The sequence below is a fragment of the Brienomyrus brachyistius genome, chromosome 18 (genome assembly GCF_023856365.1).
Source record: "Brienomyrus brachyistius isolate T26 chromosome 18, BBRACH_0.4, whole genome shotgun sequence".
NCBI lineage: Eukaryota > Metazoa > Chordata > Actinopteri > Osteoglossiformes > Mormyridae > Brienomyrus > Brienomyrus brachyistius.
Window position 1 is genome coordinate 4,948,137 of NC_064550.1, and position 22,661 is coordinate 4,970,797.

Genomic DNA, 22,661 nt, shown 5'->3' on the forward strand with positions numbered 1-22,661 from the left:
AGTGTGAAAATATTACTGAAAATATTTTAGATTTATTTAAACTGTTGCTGCTCAAAAAAATAATTGAATGCAGTTTTATATAATTGTTACTTAATCATAAGTAGTGCTTGCATGTTCCATTCATGGAGAACTCTCACGTTAAGTATGTTTATTGTGATTCAGACTAGATAGATAATTGTAGAAGAGGGAATGTTGGCTATACAAAAAATTTTGAATATACAGTACTGCGCAAAAGTCTTAGGCAGTCAAAAGAAATGTTTTAACGCTGTTTATCGGGGTAGTAAGTGCATATTTGTGAAACAAAAGACTTTAATATTGGATCGTATGCAAATTATGAATAGCACAATAAAAACTTCATGCATTTCTTACATTTCAGCGCCATCTCAATTAATTAATTAATTAATTTAAAAAGTACATTTTTTTATTGATTAACTATACAAAGTGAACGAGTGGTCAAGTCCAAAAACACAGAGGTATATTGCATGGTTGCTGTAAACACTGGGGTAACTTCAGCAGAGGTTTTGAAATGGCTAAGCTGACACACATTGACAGACAAAACAGTATTACACCAACATGAAGACCATTTAACCATCATTTTCTTTGACTGAATAAGACCTTTGCACAGTGCTGAATGTAATCTAACTTATACAAAAATTCATATAGGAAAGTATTCTGTACATGTATTAGGTATCACTTTTAAACTAATATCCATATATTACTGTTTTAATACAAATAGAAATAGGCCTATCTGTGTAATTCTTTAGGTTGTTTTCTCTTGGACCCTGTTGTGTGGCATCTGGAATGAAGCACATTACTCGCATTGTATGTTGGAGGCCTTGTATTTTGTGAGTACACAGGTGTGTGGTGCTTTTTCTGTGTGTTAGTAAGGGGGGATTCACGTATCTATGCCCCCAGCGTATCTCCCTCTCAGTGTGGGTCCGGATGCCTAAGCAGTACAGCTGGTAGCTCCTTGGGACTCCATGCTCTGTGTTTATCCCCCAGCTCTGTGTCATTTCCTTTCTTTCTACATATCCACTGAAATACGTCCTCACACTACAGTAATGCTATGATAATAAGAGAGAGGTAATATACCTTGTTTCTACTATTTTCAGACTTCTGGTCTTCAAAATTACTCCTTGTATACTGCAGTGCATTTTCATTACTGTTGTGGTTCTGGAACTAGATTTTGGTAGTTTCCCTTGTTAATAGTTTTGCCAAGCAAAGAAACATTTATTTATTAAGCAGACACTTTTGTCCAAGGAAACTTAGAAGTGGGGACCAGTCAGTCACTACTGTGACTGGGGTTAAGGGCAATGGCGCAGAAATGGGATATGCAGTATATGTGGTGTATATGGACGCAGCGCTGGGGGGGGGGGGGGGCACCAGAACAAGGGAGGGACAAAAAAAAATATCATTGACGTCTGTTTTAAAACTGTTCTTGTAGTTTTAACTCATATCTATGCTCTAAATATGCTGTTTAAAATATTTAAGAAACGTGAGGCCTGGCCACTGGCAGTAGATGTTATGACCAGCGATGTTGTTGCGACGGGCACCGTCTCCTTTACTTTCCTCAGTGCTTTTTCACCCCAGTGGAGGGGGGGGGGGGGGGGGGGGGGGCGCTGCTAAGCGACTATTTAGTAGTAGCCAGAGTGGTAGTAGCCTGTCGCTCATTGACGTGGTGGAGCATCTATATAGGCAGGGACTTAGAAGCCGTTTGTCAAGTTGATTGAAATGTGCATCGTGAATGAAACATGTCTGACAGAAAGTCGGATGGAGGTAATACGACGAGTATATATATATATATATATATGGTATTTGAGTTTATTTGTTTATATAAACTTCAGTAAGTGAACTGTAAAATGGGCATGTTTTTTATGCCTTTTTTTTTGGGGTGGGGAGGCGCCAAAATTGTTGTTGTATACCCCCTAAAACGTGAATAGCTGTGTCCCTAGTTAAGGGCCTTGCTTAAAGCTCTGGTGGTGATACCACAAGATTTCTACTAATGTTCTTTTGTTCATGAGTACAGTCATAACCTGCAGAACCACACTCCTAAATATGTAAAACTTTTACCTGATCGTATTTGGCACAATAGTGCAGTGGTTAGCAGTGTTGCCTCACACTGCTGGGATCAGGGTTTCAGTCCTGCAATGGCTCTATGTGTGACATTTGCATGGTCTCCCTGTGTCATTGTGGGGTTTCATTCACCATCAGTTTCATAGCTGCAAATGGGGAGACAATAATTGTAGCTAACAACCTTTAAACCTAATAGTGTTACATCTGCAGACATATTTTCTTTGTTGAGATTGGATGTGTGGTGGTGTTGTGTGAGTGATGTGACGCTCTTTCTGTTCTCTGCTTGACTGCCCTGCACTTCACCCTGTTTCTGCTCCGAAACACCTGGGTGTGGTAATTGCTCCCCGCAGGTACTGGTAGGCTAACAACCAGTAGATCTCCTTTCCCAGTCTTCAGCTGTTTGTTATGTGAATGACAAGCTCTCATCTTGCTGCCTATTGCTTTTTTTTGCCTGTGGCTAACAGCTTTTGGGTGGTTTTCCAGAAAGGTTCATAACGCTAAGTAGTTTATCTCATACTTAAGATTGTTCATTGAGTAACATGCGTTACTCTCTTTCGTAGATTTACGAGTGGTCCCACCCACTCATTGTTTTCTATGTTATTCTTTATTTGAACTTTTTCCTGCTGTCCTGTCACAGAGACCAAAATGAATGACAAAAATACACTGATGCTCTTTTTTGTACGTAATAATGCTGATAATATAAAAAGAGGTCACTATGGCAATATAAAATTATAATTTAGACTGTTGTGCTGTAGTTAGCGCAAATGTGGCTCATTGTAGTAACAAATATATGCCATTTGAGTATATAGCAGGGTTTTGCACCCTTAAAAACTGACTTGAGAATGACCTTGAAAATCAAATTCAACTCAAAAATCGGTGGAAAACACCAGAGCAGCTGTTTTCCTGCAGATGTGACAACTCCACCTGTCTCGACCCAGTCCCCATTATTAGAATTCCCTCTCCAAAATCCCCTCCCCAAAATTCCCTCTCCAACACCTTGTTTCAAATCTGTCACAAGACAGGTGGTCCACATTTCCAGCAGCTGTCATGACAATTTTGTCTTCGATTGGCCTCAAAACATTAGTCTAACGTGGCAAAGGGTTTCAGTGGAACATGTGCTTGTATAATTATTAGACAGTCATGTAAGATCTGCAATTATGAGAGATATGGATTTAGAATTTTTTATATATTGTGAGATGTGCATCAATTATCCAGACTGAAATGATTGATTTTTAAAAAGCTTAGTAGAGTAGGCTGTTCATTTTTTATTGCATTGTTTGCATATTTCTGGAAATAGTGACATGCATGGCCATAGGTTCTACAATATATTTTTCAAATAAAATTATAATTTTGTACACTAAAATTATTAAAGAATGTTTCCACGTAATACTGTCTGTGTGTGTGTGTGTGTGTGTGTGTGTGTGTGTGTGTGTGTGTGTGTGTGTTTGTGTGTGGGTGCGTAGGTGAGTAGCCATGTATATATTACATTGTGGGACCAAATGTGTTGTGAATGAGAGACAGGCGAACAAGCAGGGTGCAGTGAAGCAGAGTCCGGGAGTCCGGGATTTATTGAGGGCAGACAGACTGACAGGGCACAGACTTCCACAAACGTCAATGACAGACCTGGGGAAACAGACTTGAACGCAGACTCATATACACAGGACTATAAGCAGGAAATGCAAAACAGCAGGTAAACGCAAGGATTCCACACAGGGTTAACTAGGTAGGCTTGGTCCACATGAGGACTGAATGATCGGTCGTGACAAAATGTCCCCACAATGTGCATATGCGGTGCATAACGTTTGCTTAGGTTTTAGCCTGTAGGAACTCTAATGAGAGTGCAACACTGGTATCAGACAGCGCTTTCTCTTCATTGTTTACTTATTCAATTTTGTGTTGCATTTGGACATATAATGTATAAAAATCATCTTCGTTTTTATCAGATACAATGTATCTCAGAATGAAATCTGGTTTAGTGCTTCATTCCTTCATTGTTTTTGTGAAGCGTTATTAAGATCCAGCAAACAATCTTTGAGTTATCTCATTAACAAGATGTCTCAGGCTGTCCTTCCCTTTGATATCACTGAAAGTCATTTCTTCAGTTTTGGGGTGATCTCTCTCAAAATTTGATCAGTTAATCTGCAAAAGTTGAAAAAGATCCATCTAAACTCAAGTATCTGAAGGTGTCCTCTTTGATATCACTAAGTGGTGTTGCTTCAGTTTTGGGGCAATCTGCCTGAAAATTTGACCAATTCCAGATCTTCACCCAGGGAAATATAAAAAAGACCCAAAAAATAGTAATGAATAAGTGTCTGGGGGTACCCTTTCCTTTGTTATTACGAGTAGTAAGTGGTACTAGTTCAGTCTGTCTCAAAATTTGATCAGTTCCAGATCGTCTCAGTACTCCCACGGCAACTATCATACAGCACGCACACACACTAGGATCCATAGTGCTGCCGGGCATGTGGCTGCCAGAAATATATTTTTACAAGCACATTTCTTCCAAAAACGTCGGTTGTAAGCGTAAGTCATCATAAGCCACATAGGTCGTAGGGACAATCTATATATTCTCCACCTGGGGGAATACAATCAATAAAAAACAAGAAAAATACTATATCTTTAATTACTTTGGTTTATGTAACTATATTAGAAATGACAAAGAGATAGGACATTCAATTTCACTACTGGCATGATCATCTCATGGTGTCTATCCTAATTAATTGTCTAATTAATTATTGTCAGGACAATAAACTCAGGCTTCCTTTTCCCCTCCACATTCTCTGTAAAAGCTGTTACATGTCAAGCATGTCTCTCACACATTATGGCATAGCGAGGGCTCATAGATGTCGGCTTCTTTTAGTGAACAGAGGCTGTCAGCTGTGGTTGACCCGAGATTCCTCATTCCTGCCAATCAGGCTGCTATACTCTTGAGGCCCACATAGGTTCAATGAACTTCCAGAGATACAAGCTCTCATTGGGTCGTCATTGCTGAGGACCCAAGCGGGTGGACCAGGCAAAGGGGATGCCCACGTAGCACATGGCTGCGGCAGATTGATGGCCATTTCCAGAGGGTGGGACAGGACTGTGTGTCTGTCTGGGGGATCGCCGGCCGGGATCCCGAGGAGTTTCGCTGTGTAGTGGCTGCAGCAACACGCTGCATCAACGTATGCTCCCCAACCTGACCTGACCTGATATGGTATAAGCTCTGCTGAAACATTTGCTACTTTAAAAATACTTGGAAATCATTAGATAAATTTATTTTTTTTAATATAATAGCTTAATTATTTCAATATTTCTAATACTGGTAGTTTAACAACTGCAATTATATGCAAAGAATTACAATTATAACATTTGAAATAAATTAGTATAACATTTTTTAGTCACCATATTTCTGAATTCAATAACATAGCAGCATTAATGACATTGCAGAGCCTACAGACATCAGCATAGTTTTTAATCCTCTTTTTAATGTGAGCAGAGTTCCAGCAGATTTTCAGTGAAATACCAAACCACACTAATTCTAATACAAATGTTGGATAATGGCTTTTTTATGAACTGCACATACAGCAAACATATATAACAATAGTGCATATCTCCCCAAGACCATATTGCACGTGTGCTGGTGGATGAAGATGGATTTCAGCTCATTTAAAATTTATAGTTCATACCACACTCATGTGCTCTAAGTGGTGCAGTTTTATCATGCCAGAAAATCTTTGTGTGCTGCTAATTCCTTCCCCAAAGAAAGAAAAAAGGAAAAAAAACAAAGACCTGAATTATTTGACAGCAGGTCAGTGTCACCGCCTCTGGCTGCCAGTTTGGCCTCCGATCCTCTGATCCTTGACTGACGTTGCACAGAGAAAACCCTCAGACATCATGCCTGCAGGCCTGCCCCCTCTCCAAAGCACTAGGCCTTTTTAGCAACAGGCACATTAATAACCATGCTAACTGACAGTAAGCTGCCCCCCAGTGTTTAGGACGGACAAACGGCTAAACATTTATGACTTATCAATGAATCCACGCTGCACTTATCCTCAAGTTGACCGTGCTAAATATTCACGGATCAATAAAGCATCTCCTCGTATTCTCTTACTTACAAAACAGCCAATTTCACCACACTGATTTACAGGCCACTTAGTACAACATATGCAAACCATTTGCTGGTTTAAAAAGGGGATTAATGGGGAATACGCACTTGATGCTAGTCCCTGCACATCAGACTGCTTAATTCTGATTTTCTATCCCCCAAGGGTTCCTCCATATGGACCTGAAACTTCATATGTAGGTTTGCTGCTTATTTGACCAAAGCAACCAATATCATGATAATAATTATAGTTCTATTTACATACCAAAAAGAATAAATCATGCAAGGCTTTGAAAGAAATGAATATATGCACGTACCTTTGAAAAAATGTGAGAGAAAAAAATGTAATTGCTTTGACCAGTGCTGGATGTGGTGGGTGTTTGTTGCTACCAAGAATAATTAAAAATTTCCTGTATTATATATTTTTTTACTTGTCAGGCCAAAAGGTTAATAATCAGATTTAGCGAAAATGGTGCAAACCAAAGTTAATAAAATGATAATGAAAGCACTTACATAATGAAAACCTTTCGTTGGTTTAAGTGCATTTCTTTACAGTGACTGTTTCTAATTTGTGCATTCCTTACCTGTGCCACAATGTCCAGTGCTCTCTATATTCATTTATTAAATAAGTGTATATAGGAGTTTTCCTTTATGTTATGCCTACCTGTCTTTTCTTTGGAAGAGGATGTCTAGGTGCCAGGATGTAGTTGGAGTCCCTTTCAACAGGGCGAGACTTGTGACTTCTGTTGCTCTATTCAGTATGTTTCCACAATTTTGAATGACAATTAAGCAGCCTTTTCAGTGACATACCCAGGAAATGCAAAAAATACTGCACCCATATATATTTTTATATCTTTATATATTCATTCCCTGGGGTAAAGCTCACTTTTTGTCATGGTCCATTCGTTCATACATCCTTTCTCCAACTAGTTATCCAGTATAGGATTGCAGGGGATTGCAGTTGTGTTTGTTAAGTGTGAGGCTCTGTAATCTTAAGGGTGTGTTAATAAGGCATTACTATTATACTCCTGGGTGAAATTCTTAAGCTAAATTACTCTAGTAAACTTGTAGAGCACTCTAGAGAAATGCAGAAACTAAACGTACAAATTTTGCTCTGTAATACAGACAATGTCCATTCAGTAATTTGGAGAGCATCAGGAAAATCCTGCTGAATTTCTTGCCCTTTCAACCAGGCATCTCAGTTACCACCTGCTAGCCACTGCGGTTAGCTGTTAGCTCTGGTGCTAGTCATGTCGAGAGAAGGAAAGAGCGTCTCCCAGCAACTGGCAGCTCTCTTTGCAGGAGCCCCACCTGCGATCAGCCCGGCACCAATGACAGTTCCTGTCTGGTTCCACCTGGTGGCAGCCCATATGTCACCATGTGTGTGACAGGATAACAAAAAAATCACGGTGCATCTCCCACTGACCCAGGCTTCTACAAAGACATTCCCAAAAGAATACAGGCAGCTTTAACCCTACCCAAGCACCAGCAGTATGACCACCACTGGCCCCAGCACACATGCTTTCCATCAGCAGGACAGAAGAGCCACCGTTACTGCTGGCTTAAGGTAAGCCTCTGCTTTCATGACAAGAATGTTAAAGAAGATGTGCTTTTTTAGCCACTGGGATTCCCGGCCCTCCACCTTTTCCCATGTAGACATCTAACTGACCGTTTAATGTTTAAACAGAAACCGACTGTCAAAGCCAGCAAGACTCCCGCCACAATAATGCAATAATCTTCCATAGCTGGAAAAAACTTTCATCTTTTATGTCTCCGTTAGTAACCTGGACGTTTCTTTAGGTGGATGACATATGCCCTAGTGTTTTATGCCTTTTCTCTTGTTTCACAAGTATTTTGTGTTGTGTATATGAATCTCTCTATATGAATTTTTCCAGTTTTCCTTTGCATTTTTCAGTGGTTTAATGTCACTGCAATTGTAGCAAAGAAAGCCAATTTATTACCTGCAACATAATGTGGAAGGATTTTTCTAAGAGGGCAGGGTTTTGAATGGCAAAACCTCCTTTGAAAGAGAATGGTGTTGATTAGGTTTGGTTTACAGCCAAGTTGCACAGGATACATTCAGTCTCCTGTGAAGACTCTCCTGAAGAATTCCGCGACACACTGGAATTAAATTGTGTGGGGATTTAATCCTTGCTTTTAGCCTGAGCACTGCAGCTAAGGAGGGATGGCCAAAACATATATTTATGGACTCACAAAACTGTCAACTGTATGGGCAGGAAGAGCCAGTGCTGATGTCACAGCAAATGCATACCTCCCTCAGATGTGTTTACATAAAAAGGATATTAAATTTAAATTAATTAATTTTTAAAATGCCCAAGACCATGTACAGGATGTTAAAGATCATTAAATATTACATGATTGAACTTCAGATCCTACAGCTCCGATGTAAAACTGGAGAATAAATTTAAAGACTGTCTTCTTTATCCTATTTTCCTTGGCAAGTGGTTTAACTCTGCTTATCCTCTCTTTCCAACATCATTCTCAATTACTTTATGAAAGCATTCAATTATTTAATGCTGAAATATTACATTTCCCATACATATGAACATTTTCATGAACATTTCCACGAGCACACGTGGGACTCATTCGCATTTCTTTTTAGTGAAGAAGAATCCTTCTGCTTCAAAGGAAATTGAACATGTTTGATCTCAAAGTGTTATGGCTGTCCAAGTGGAGGTGGAGCATAAGCAATTCTGTAACCCTAAGCAATTATTTGCTTTGCTTGTATGGCACATTATTAATGCAGTCAGTGAATGATAAGTTTAAGCCATTGCAAAATGATAGTATTTTTGTCAGTATTACCAATTACTCTGCAATGGAAAACTAGAGTTGCTAATTAATGCCCCCTATACATGCCTTTTGGCAGAAAAGCTAAATATTTTATTTGAAACATTATCTGAAGATTTATTTAGAATTCAGCTGGATTGTTATTCAATAATGGATTGCGTCTGAAAGACAGGAAGGGCTGTGTGTGCAGTGGCACAAATGCAGTGGTGTATTATGTAAACTAGTGTTCCCAAGACTGCAAGTCAGGGCTGTTTTTATTCCAGGTTTGACAGGTTTGAAGTCCTCAGCCAGGCTAAAAACAGATTTACTTCTCTGTCTACAGACACGTCTAGCGCAGATCTATCACAGCAATGAAATTAGGAGGGGGCCCAGATCTCCGACTTGATTCCTCCTTGGACCATAAGCTTTTTGCTGTTTTTACTTGGGAAAATCGGTATGTTTTACTTAGAGGGAAATGAGTGTCGCTCAATGCAGTAGTCCAGACTGTTTTCCCAATGTTATTTTATTAATAAAAAACCACACTTATGGTGCATGGCTAGCAATTTTTATGTTGCTTAGATTACATAGAGAATCTAGTTCCTGATCTTAAAATGAAATATAATTAGTCTACTTTCATGTATAAACCATTAAGTTATTATAGAGGAGAGCTTTCTTTTGGCTCATGGGAAAGATGCTTGGATACAGTAGGATTTATTGTAATCTAAGGAAACACTTCTTTTAGCTCTCGGCTTTCTGAGTCAGAGCCTGGCTTGCAAAGAAGCACATCCAGAGGTAAATCTTTCAATCCCTTCGACCACATACAGTGATGCTATCACTGATGTAATGTCATGCCAGAATTTTTAACTCTCAGAATCCAGAATTATAACAATTCCTGTCCTTTGGTAGTGAGATGACTGTGAAAGAGCTGGTGAATGCAACATCAAAAAGATTTCAAGATAGCATTCAAAGTAAAAAGTTATTAATACGTTTCTCATTCTAATTATTTTGTCTATTGATAAAGACAGCCTAAGCGGTGACTAACTTATGAATGAACTGTGTTTCTCATGGAATAGTTAATAGATTCATTGCACTGCTGTCTTCTACGACTCTGAGATCATGCTTGTGTTTACCCGATTCTGAGTCTACATGAAAATGTCCCCCTGGGACATATACGGGAATATATTTACTGGACTGTCAAAAATATGCTGCACAAAAAAACAAAGAATTTATCAGCAAGAACACTATTTTGTTGAATGTTTGCCTTTTTAACAGTCCTTCTAATGTATCAATTGAAAAAAACAGTCTTCATATATTTTAATTTAATATTTTCATATAGTTTAATTTAATATTTTCATATAGTTTAATTTCACACAGGAACAGTTATATGCTCTTCTTCAGCTTCTCTGTTTTGGCCATCAGACTGTAGAAATGTTTGCCAGATTTCATCAGATGAGATAGATAGATAGATAGATAGATAGATAGATAGATAGATAGATAGATAGATAGATAGATAGATAGATAGATAGATAGATAGATAGATAGATAGATAGATAGATAGATAGATAGATAGATAGATAGATACTGTACAGGTCAAATGTACGGCGTTGTATGGTGCGGTTTTCTTAAGCAGAAGGTGATCTTCATTGACAACATATTTTTTGTACCATCAGTGTAGAACGTTTTTAGGAAGGTTCAGGAGATGTTGAATTTGCGCAGCTGCCTCAGATGCCACCACCATGGTACCCAATCCCAGAGAAGGATGGTCAGTCCCAGGCCCCTGAGCTTGGGGGCTAGTCTATGAGGGAATATGCTGTTGAAAACTGAGCTATAATCAATAAACAGCAATCTCACATCGCTTTCCTTATCGCTGTCGAGTGAGAATGGTTTGTAGGACATCTGAGATAGCATTGTCAATGGACCTGTTCGGTCGATGGTGCTGAGGGCAGAGGAGCAGATGGAGTCTTTGACGAGCCTCTTACAAACTTTTATGACTAGTGAGGTCAGTGTCACCGGTCGGTAATTATTAAGGCAAGATGGCGTGTTGCTCTTAGGAACAGGCACAATGGATAGAAGTATGTGGTGACAAGAGCCTCACTGAAAATTGTGGTAAACAGTTCAGTTAGCTAATCAGCACAGGATCACAGCGTCTGTGCCAATCTCAGCAAGCTTTTTGATATGTATTTCTTCTTAGCATTGTGTAATTACATTAAATCAATGAGGAGGCATTTCCTTAGCAGAACCACTGCTATTCATCAGGTTTGGGAGGTCCCTTTGCTTTCAGTGTGGAGCCTGTATGTTTCCCTGTAGCGTATTATGGAAAGCAATGTCTCTAATTTCTCCATAGTGTATGATTGTGTGTCCTGTGAAAGATTGGCATCCTTTCCAGTATCTCCCCCTGCTTTATGCCTCATTCTGCCTAGGACTGGTTCTCAAATAAGTGTTTGCAAGTTACATGCATAGATTTGCAGAGAATTAACCATCCTTCCATCCACCCATCCATCTTCTGCCACTTATCCGGGGTGGGGTTGCAGAGGCAGCAGTCTGACCATGGGTGCCCAGACCTCCCTCTTCCCAGCCACCTCCTCCAGCTAGTCCGGGGGATACCGACATATAATCTCTCCAGCATGTCCTGGGTCTAGCCCCATGCTCTCCTCCCAACTGCAAATGCCCAAAGCACCTCCCCAGAGAGGAGTCCTGGCCAGATGCGCGAACCACCTCAGTTTCCTCCTTTCAATACGGAGGAGTAGTGGCTCAACTTTGAGCTCCGAACTCTTTGCTAAGGCTGTAATCTGAAGACTCAGTGCAGATACCCTGTGAATGAGGCTCGTTTCCACCACTTGTATTCATGGTCTTATTCTTTTGGCCGCTACCATAGAGAGAGAGACATGACGTTCCACACGCCTGCCGAGATGGACCTGACTAGGACCTGAGTGCTACTGTGCAGTGGGTGACACCTCAGCACCACACCAGATCCAGTCCCCAACATGCCTGATCCCACTGGCTCTCTGGCGGTTTTGAGGGCCGCAGCCATCATCAGTATCTAATGATAATAATATTAATAATTGCTTTATTAATCCCTGTGGGGAAATTGTCTTTTTACACCTCTCTCAACTTGCTCTTTGTAGAGTTAGCTGTCCATGAAGGGCAGCCACCCATGGCAGCGCCCAGGGAGCTGGAGGTTGAGGGCCTTGCTCAAGGACCCGCAGACATGCCGAGGTTTGAACTGGTGACCTTGTGATTACAAGCACAGAGGCTTAGCCCACAACCACACGCTGCCCCCAAACTTACGGACGTATCTGTGGAGGGGATGTCAATTGCATTGACAGGTTCACCTACCTCGGCAGAGACATTCGTGTGTCTGGTGACTCTTCCTATGAAGTCAGCAGATGGACTGAACCTGACCTGATCTGACTGCCAGAGCATGTGACCGTAGGTGAGGGTAGTAACATATATTGACCAGGAAATTGAAAGTTTTGCCTTTCCCGCTCTGGCTCTTTGCTGCCCTAAAAGTTCTGTCCATAAAAGTTATGAATGTAATTGGTGACAAAGGGCAGCCTTACTGACTTACTGCTAGCAATGTAGAGAAAAGTCTCGAGCTGGTCATACAAGGACCGAAATGCTCATAACAGCTGGCCTTCGCAAGAAACATGACTTATAACAGTTACATTTTATGTTCTCACTGTATTTAGAAAATGCTGACACGCATTTTATGTTTCATTATATAGTGCAAAATCTTGGGCACAGGTATATGTCATTGAGTATTTATGGTTGTGCTAAACTACTTTGCAACAGAGATTTGAGAAACTGAGAGCCATGAACAGTGGATTTGCTGTGTACTGTCAGTTACCAATTAGCTGAATGCTTCGCTTCAGACATTATGGGATGCCATTTGATACAGGCTACCCACATGTAATCTGGTCAGTAGTTTTCACATTTTATGTATGTATTCTTTTTTAATGTAGCAAGCACGATCAATGCTATTTCTATCATAAACAGGATGTGCTACGATGCTAACCAGCTGCTTATCTGACTTACACACTTTTCCTGCATGTGAATCAGCAGGATGAGCGCTACAAAAGGAGGGTGTAGTTCAGGAACGCTGCAGCCAGCTCTGTCTCGGTGCTGCCAGGAAGTCAATCCTGCTAAATTTATGCTCTTCTGGTATCTAGAAATAAGACATATATTAAAAGCAAGGATTCTGTTATTCTTTGATAATCCTTTGTACTGAATGATGCCGTTTCTCACACTGAAAAAGGAAAAGCAGCTTATGATTGAAACTGAATGGACTAAAGTCACAATGAATATGGCAAAAAAAACATTTGTCTCTAACTGTAACTATTTTTACATCTCACTGATGTTAATTTCTATGAACATCACATGTGCATACAGAATACAGGGAAAGTATGTCATGAAGTCTAATAAAAATTGCTTCAGTGAAAATGAGGAATACTACCTATTTTTTGGCTACTTATTATTTTCAAAACTAATACCAGAATTATAAGCCTGCTATCCTGCAACATTTGACAGTGTTAAAATAACTATACTGCTTTACTGAATTTCTATCTTTCCATTGCTCTGTCGCTTTTCTTGGACAGGATCATTGAGCAAAAAAATCACAAGATATATACAGAAGATTGTAAACCTTAAGGAGTTTTCAGCGGAAACAGAACGTACACGAACACTTAACACAAGGGTCATGGTGAAATTATTCCAAAATGCTGCTTTTTAGTAAGCAACCGATCTCAGCAATTTCTTTTATTCATTAATAATAATGAATGATGAGTTAGTCATTTTGCTGCTTAAACCGACTCGTTGCATAGTTCGATTTTAAAATTTAGTGAGCACATCCATAAACTGAAGACCTTTCTGCATGGTTATTTATTAAGAATAAATATTTAATACACGACTGAGCTCCGGGGGGCGGCATGGTGGTGCAGTGGTTAGCACTGTTGCCTCACACCTCTGGGACCCGGGTTCGAGTCTCCGCCTGGGTCACATGTGTGTGGAGTTTGCATGTTCTCCCCATGTCGTCGTGGGGTTTCCTCCGGGTACTCCGGTTTCCCCCCACAGTCCAAAAACATGCTGAGGCTAATTGGAGTCGCTAAATTGCCCATAGGTGTGCATGTGTGAGTGCCTGGTGTGTGAGTGTGCCCTGCGATGGGCTGGCCCCCCATCCTGGGTTGTTCCCTGCCTCGTGCCCATTGCTTCCGGGATAGGCTCCGGACCCCCCGCGACCCAATAGGATAAGCGGTTTGGAAAATGGATGGATGGATGGACGACTGAGCTCCTTTTGAACCTGTTGTGCCCCACATCTGGATTATTTGATGATTATACATCAAGTGAAATGCTGAAATTGTAGCTAAAAATGCACAAAATATTCAACTGCTATTCTTGTTGGCAGCATTAGAATAAAGGAGCCATTGTCAAGTCAATCACCAGCTTAGTGAAGTCAAGTCGTCATCACTGTCTTCTGTATTTGTCACACAGAAATGCACGTAGAAAAGTGAAGTTCCTCTTGCGTTTCTCCAAAGCATTTTTTTTACAACTCGCTCATGTCCGTGTTGAGGTGGAAAAAAGAACGAAACCCAAGAAATGGCCAAGTGTTCAAATATACACTTCTGCTCTCTCTTACTCTACCATTCCATAATTCTGAGTTTGAAACATAGGTGTGAATTTCAATCATTTAAATTTCCCTTTCCATCTGTGTTTTTAAATATTCATGACGTGAAAGTAATACGGCCACGTGAGCTCCACACGCTCACTTCATTTTATTTATTGCCGAGTTTTATGATGGATAAATGATAGTTCTATAAAGGATGGACAGTGATGTTTGGCGGTAATATGCAATGGTGATTTAAGTAAGGATAAGGGGTCGGACACCCAGCTGTGCCTTTACCAACTGGATAAATGGGTAAACTTATTAGCATTACTACTGGTTTGGATGAAACACGCCCTGAGTGACTCATAAATAATATTGATGTTAATTTAGCATAGCATGGCATTTACGATAACAACATAAAACAGCCTGGTTGATATGCATATTCTTTTTCGTTACATACTACATATGAACATAATGTGCATTATATGTCATGTATTCATATCTAAGAGACTGATTAATGCACGGTGCTGCCTATCTGAGGAAGCAGGGGCTATAAGGCAAAGGTCCATCCTGGGTTTGCACAGATATCAGTGGAATGCGAGAGCGAGAATCGATCAGCTAATGGGGGAAGCTGAGTACATGCTGATATGGAACCGGAAAGGATCTCTCGTTATCGCAGAGATATGAGCTACTATGTCAGCTAGATGTAATCCAATTTATTCAATGGGAGTATATAAAGGCATATATATGAGAATATATACTCTCTAGCTTTCAAATGGTATTATTCATATTTTCATCACTTCAGTGAATAAACTACAATATTTGCCATACTATCCACTTCAAGCTTGTTTTACTCTAATTACTTTACAAACTAGATGTAACATTTCTTTTCTTTTCTAATGGATGTATCATCTCTTCTAAGGTGAAAGTTATAAAAAAAATTATTTTACTCCCTGATCATGGTCAATGAGTACATCTATTGTGTTGTGAGTAAGCAGTATTTTCCAGGTCACTTCTAGATGGTAAACATTCTGCAGAAACCTGACCAGACAGCAGCTCCTCAAAGGCCAAGTCATTATTCTCCTGCACTTTAGCATAAATCTCCTCTTATCACTGCACCATAGATCAGGATTTTTTTTTAAATATCTGCTTTATATTAAGTCACAGCCACTTAAATGAGAACAAAGTCATGGTGAGCTCATAAATAAGGACTAATGTGAAACCTTGAGAAGATTTACACTTTTGGTTGGGGGGAACGTATTAAAGTCTTTCCATCAGGATGGCAATTCCACACTGGTGCACACAGCAAAGCTGTGTGTGAGGTACGTAATGGGGCCCATCCATATGTTTGAGGCTTTGCCTGACCCTACTGGATGCCAGACCTGGTTGATGCATGTTTAGGGATGTCCGAGTTTGACTGGGTCCTGTGCCCTCTGCACTATCACCTGGGACCCATGGTTAACTGCCTGATTCCCCTGCAGAAAACTACACATTAGTAAAATCACTGCTTGTTCATCCATAAACTCTAACTCCTCGTTTCAGCAAATGCCACACTGTATACGATAAATCTTCCCTTCTGCTCCTTCTCCATCCTCTTAACGGTAACCTCTTCCATATCAGATATGGCAGCAGAATCAATGATACATCAATATTTTATTTATAATATCAGTTCTCTGTGTTCTTTATGATATTACAAGATATCGATTTGCAATCACTTTTTATACTTTTTGAAATGTTTGTGGTTTGAATTTTATTTTACAGTTATATTAATGGAATAAAGACGAACTTTTAATGTTACCAATTTCAAGAAAAAAACATTCGTCCTAAATGCAATCAGATCTCACTCAGATATTTTGATAGTTATATTTAATTTCATTGCCGTTGTTTTGATGCTTTCATTTTTGTTCTCATTAGATATGTGTTGATTTTTCATGAATTTCATTTTACAATGAAATTCATTTTTTTTACAAGAATTCATTGCTCCTGTGCAGTGTGTTTATATTAAGGTGGATTAAAATATTAATTGTGTGAATTTAAGCTTATATATACTGACCACTTCAACCTAGTTCAACTTACTTTTATAATGATAGTGCCATTAACAAACAGTCTGTCACTGAAAATGCAAGAAGTCGTTCTTTCTTTTAAATAGGGCGGCAGTTAAAAGGAACTGTGAAAAGAAGGGTTTATTCAGGGATGACTGCACATTATATAATAACCAAAAGTCAGAAAATATTGATTAAATCATCTCTTTAAGAAAACTGCCAAAGGAGGATAATTTAAGCAACTCATTTAGAAAGAAAGCAATTCCTAAATATGTCCACAATTAACTTGTTTTTTTTAGGAGTACTGCTTTCAGAACTGAGTGACAAAAATGTATGTAAGATTGTGTTTATTTTTCATGTATTCACACGCTACGATTTTATAATAACTTTTAATTACTGAGTATTTCCATATTGTCAGTAAGTAGGTGAAATAATGTTATTTAATCAATTGAATAATTATATAATGTGAAAAAATATTGTAATACTTATGTTGTAAAACTTAGTCTATGTTGTATATCCTCTTTAAACTGCACATTTATGGTATATCATAGTCTCACTTTAAAAAATGTTTTTTAAACGTTAAAACTTTGCTGGTCATTTTACATTAAACTCTAAAATGAAGGAAAGTTATATACTGAAATTGTCTTTCCATCCAGTTGCCGTCTTCATTTACTTATAAACTCTATGGTTCTACTATAAAACCATAGAGAAGAGAAAACAGAAAGCTGGTTAACAGACAGGAAGCAGTGGGTAGTTATTAGAGGCACGATGTCACAGTAGGTCTGCGGTCATAGTGGGGTACCGCAGGGTTCAATTTTAGGACCACTGTTGTTCCTAATTTACATTAATGACATTCACGCCAATATATAGAGTAAACTGGTGAAATTAACATATGAGGCTACAGTGGGATCTTGATTTAATTAGTGACTGGGCTGATACCTGGCAGATGAAAGGTAATCGAGACAAATGTAAAGTAATCCATGCAGAGAGCAAAAATATAAAGTACAGATATTTTATGGGTTCCACTGAAATAAAGGTAGCTGATTATGAGAAATACCTCAGTGTGTATGTTTATGCTTCCATGTCCCATTCTTTACAATAGGATGTTGGGTTACATCTCCAGGTGTGTGGAGTTTAAGTCAAGGGAGGTAATGCTATGATTATACAATTCCTTGGTAAGACCCCACCTAGAATATTATGTGGAGGTTTGGTCACTATACCTTAAGAAGGACATTGCTGCCTTGGAAAAAGTGTAACGTAGGGCTACGAGAATGATTCCTGGTCTTAGAGGAATGTCTTATGAGGAGAGGTTAGCTGAGCTGAATCTGCTTAGCCTCGAGCAAAGGAGACTAAGGGCGGGGACATGATCCAAGTGTATAAGATTCTAACAGGTCTCGATGCTGTTCAGCCAAATGGGTATTTCAATATTAGTTTAAATACTATAACTAGAATAAATGGAAATCGGTGGGAGAACATTTTAAGATGAGTTTGAGGAAGCACTTCTTTACACAGCATGTAGTTAGAGTATGGAATAGTCTTCCTGCTAGTGTAGCGCAAGGTAACACCCTGGGTTCCTTTAAATCAGAGCTAGATAAGATTTTAACAACTCTGAGCTATTAGATCAGCTCTCCCAAAACGGGATTGATGGGCCAAATGGCCTCCTCTCGTTTATAAATTTCTTATGTTCTTATGTTTCATTTTCTTATATATGCGCCGCTATATATCTAGTCCTCCAGGTGCCATTTTTTTTTTATCTTGACTGTTACCAAAACCACCCTAGGGAGGAGGATTAGTGGGAGATTAAAGTAAAGGATGCATCTCCCTTCAAAAAATACTCAGATGCTGCTTCTCTCATGTGAATTGGAAGGACTGCGCAGGACAAGCACGTGGTATTAATAAAAATATGCTCTTGAGATTCATGAGGAAATGTGAAAGCTCCATCAAGGTGTCATCAGCATTGCATTAGGCTTTCACGTCCTTCTCATTATCCCTCAACAACGAATTATCTTTCTTTTAAGGGGATACTGGCTTGTCAATATATAGCATCCTACCAACTACATACTTACAATATCTATGTTGCTGTGCTGTATATTATCAGAATGGATATTTTCAGAATTTATTGAGTGAGGAGACCAATGGTGAGAAAGCAATGGGAGTGAGTGCACATGGATGTTTACGGAGTGAGCCTATGGTCAGCGTGTCAGATCATCACAGGCAATACAGACCAGAAAAGTTTGCTGCCCCTCTTGTGTCCTGCAGCTTTCCTATCTACACAATATGGGGTATATTGTATGGGGGAGAGCCGCCTGTGTCCTCTCTATGTCTCACTGTGCATAAAAGGCAATCTCTGTTCAGACACTAAAGGACACGCCTGAGGGTAGAGCCGCCTGTGTCCTCTCTATGTCTCACTGTGCATAAAAGGCAATCTCTGTTCAGACACTAAAGGACACGCCTGAGGGTAGAGCCGCCTGTGTCCTCTCTATGTCTCACTGTGCATAAAAGGTAATCTCTGTTCAGACACTAAAGGACACGCCTGAGGGTAGAGCCGCCTGTGTCCTCTCGATGTCTCACTGTGCATAAAAGGCAATCTCTGTTCAGACACTAAAGGACACGTCTGAGGGAGAGCCGACTGTGTCCTCTCTATGTCTCACTGTGCATAAAAGGCAATCTCTGTTCAGACACTAAAGGACACGTCTGAGGGAGAGCCGCCTGTGTCCTCTCGATGTCTCACTGTGCATAAAAGGCAATCTCTGTTCAGACACTAAAGGACACGTCTGAGGGAGAGCCGACTGTGTCCTCTCTATGTCTCACTGTGCATAAAAGGCAATCTCTGTTCAGACACTAAAGGACACGTCTGAGGGAGAGCCGCCTGTGTCCTCTCGATGTCTCACTGTGCATAAAAGGCGATCTCTGTTCAGACACTAAAGGACACGCCTGAGGGTAGAGCCGCCTGTGTCCTTTCAATGTCTCAGGAATGTCAGCTCACGGCAAAGGGTCCCACTGACTCCAGCTTTCATTTCCTGTGTTTCCAAGGGAAACTCTGGGCCCCAACCGGGGGGCTCGTATTAGGGGGGCTGCCTTGACTGGGAGGCCAGGAGGTCAGGAGGAAGAACCTGACATACCACCCCCCATAAACCCCCCATGGGAGGGAAAGGGTTTTAATTAAAAGCCTTTGAAAATGCTGATGTTGCCGTAAGTAAGCATAAGGAGTATAGTTCTCATACTATCCATGTGCTGTGGTTTATGATAGAAGCAATACAACTGCTTCTCACTCAATATGTATCATAACTTTGGTTTGGTTACACTGCAAAATAAACTGAAGGAATGAAGCTAACTATATTTCCAGTATGGGGGTGGTGCCGTGGTTCAGTGGGCAGCATGTTTGTAGTCAGAAAGCCACCTCTGCTCTGTGAATGTGAGTTGTGTGCATATGTTCTTCCTGTGTATGCATGGTGTCTGCGTGTTCTCCCAGTGTTGTGTGACATCTGCATGTTCTCCCTGTGTTGTGTGACATGTGTATGTTCTCCCTATGTTGCCTGGCATCTGCATGTTCCCCCTGTGTTGTGTGACATGTATATGTTCTCCCTGTGTTGCCTGGCATCTGCATGTTCTCCCTGTGTTGCCTGGCATCTGCATGTTCTCCCTGTGTTGTGTGACATGTGTATGTTCTCCCTGTGTTGCCTGGCATCTGCATGTTCTCCCTGTGTTGTGTGACATGTGTATGTTCTTCCTGTGTTGCCTGGCATCTGCATGTTCTCCCTGTGTTGTGTGACATGTGTATGTTCTCCCTGTGTTGCCTGGCATCTGCATGTTCCCCCTGTGTTGTGTGACATGTGTATGTTCTCCCTGTGTTGCCTGGCATCTGCATGTTCTCCCTGTGTTGCCTGGCATCTGCATGTTCTCCCTGTGTTGTGTGACATCTGCATGTGTTGCGTGGGTGTTCTGTGAGGGTACTCCTTTTTACTCCCATTGTTCTCATTAGCCATATGACGTGGGCTAGTGGTCAAGTCAAAAAATACATGGGTATATTGCATGGTTGCTGGAAATAATGGGGTGGGTTTAGCAGAGGTTTTGAAATGGCTATGCTAACAGACTTTGGCAGGCATAATAGTATAGTTCTGCACCAATATAAAGATAATTTAAACATCATTTTCTTTGGCTACCTAAAACTTTTGCACAGTACTATATAACATCTTATATAATAATATTAATATGTTTATAATAATAATAATGATCACCATCATATGTTCTTTACAAAGGAACTTCTCTATCTCAAGAGGATATAAGTAGATTCATATATTGAACTCATAACTAAGTCTATTTACTCTACACCAGAGTACACCAGCTTTCTGTTTGTTTTCAGATGAAACTTTTCAGAAATGCCTGCATAACAATCATTACTCAGCTTTGGGAGAGTCTTTAGAAGGACAGTGCTGAATTAGGGGTAGGTGGTACAAGCGCACTGAAAATCAAACTGGCCAACATGATCTGGGACATATGGCTGGCGTCCCTCGTGGCTGGTCTCCAGCTGTCAGCTGCTAGCTTCATCTGGTGTCAGGGAGCACTCAGTCAGTGCGTTAGCCTTCTCGCCATTTCCAGGCCAAACTTAAGTGTCAACAGCCTGGCACTTTGGTGAATTACAGCAGCAGTTATATAACAAAAGGATTTTAAAACAGGATTTGATATATTTTCTTTTGAAATCATGAAATGCTGTGTCACTATAAACTTATCATTGAGGTTGAATTAAGAAGCAAAAAACTTTGTTTTTAATAATCATTTTGGAGTACATGTGTTTTTCCTTATAGCATTTCAAATGATAGAAATAACAGCCTATTGCTTTAATGCTGACAGATTTAAATCTCTTTGCTTTCCTTTTACATTATTGATTGTTAATTATTATGTATGATGATGAGTTTGGACAGCAACTGATGAATTCCTATGTTAAATGTGTCACATGCTGTGGTTTTAATGCAAACACTGGCAAAACAGTTTCATGTTCACATCACTTTTCTCCTCATGCCTGTTTCTCTTGCAAGACATATCACCACAAAATATGTCTTGTCTCTCCTGTGGTTCACAGCAGCAACTTAAGTAAACATGAAGGAAGAAGGTTAACTTACTCCTTTGGGTATGAATATGTCTGAAAACCCGAGCTGCCTTTGAACAGGAGTCAGTTTGCTTCCTGAGGCTGTTTCACTCTTTTCTTCTGGGAGATGCCTTTATAGTTTTCAATGCAGGACAAGAGGATGCATGAGAAGCTGCACTTTTCCGTCCTGACAGTTTTATTCGCTGAATCAAAATCCAAAATCCACGATTGGAAAAAGGCAGTAGGCGGTTGAGCCGGGACAGGAAAACTAACAAAACCAAATCTAAATATTAAAGCAAACCCGCCATACAAACACAGACAGAAGGTCACAAAGTTGGCAGGAGTAACACGGGAAGGATCAGGAAATCCAAATCACAAGATGATGAGCCAGATATCCAGAAGAACAGACAGACGTCATGTACAGGAAAAAGGCAACCAAAAAGCAAATACTCAGTACAGGAAAACACACGACACTTGGAAAAACCAGATGCTTTTAATCTACGCTAATTAAACAGGTTGGTGAGCTGCCATTGTGCCTGGTGTTCAGGGGAAGTGGAACATTTTAAAATGCAATTAAATAAAATACCTTATTAACACCAAACATCCATCCATCTTCCAAACACTTTTCTTGGTCAGGGTCACAGAGCCCAATGTAGTAAAAACATTATATATATATATATATATATATATATATATATATATAATGTCATTAATTCATAAAACTGAGCGATAAGTAATGGTTAAATATCACTTAATCTACATAATGTCTAATCTACATCATTATCTATCTACTCAAAAATGAATCTAAATGAATAAAACAATATGCTACAATTTTTATAAACATCTAGAAGAACCCTAAATGTTAAAAAAACAACACAAACTATACTACTGTTTGCGAGCATGGGATTGTGTAATTTCAAAGATGTCAAGTTTAAAGATAGTGTTCATGGTTGCAGTTCATGGTTGAAAGGAAATTGCTTTGCTCCAGAT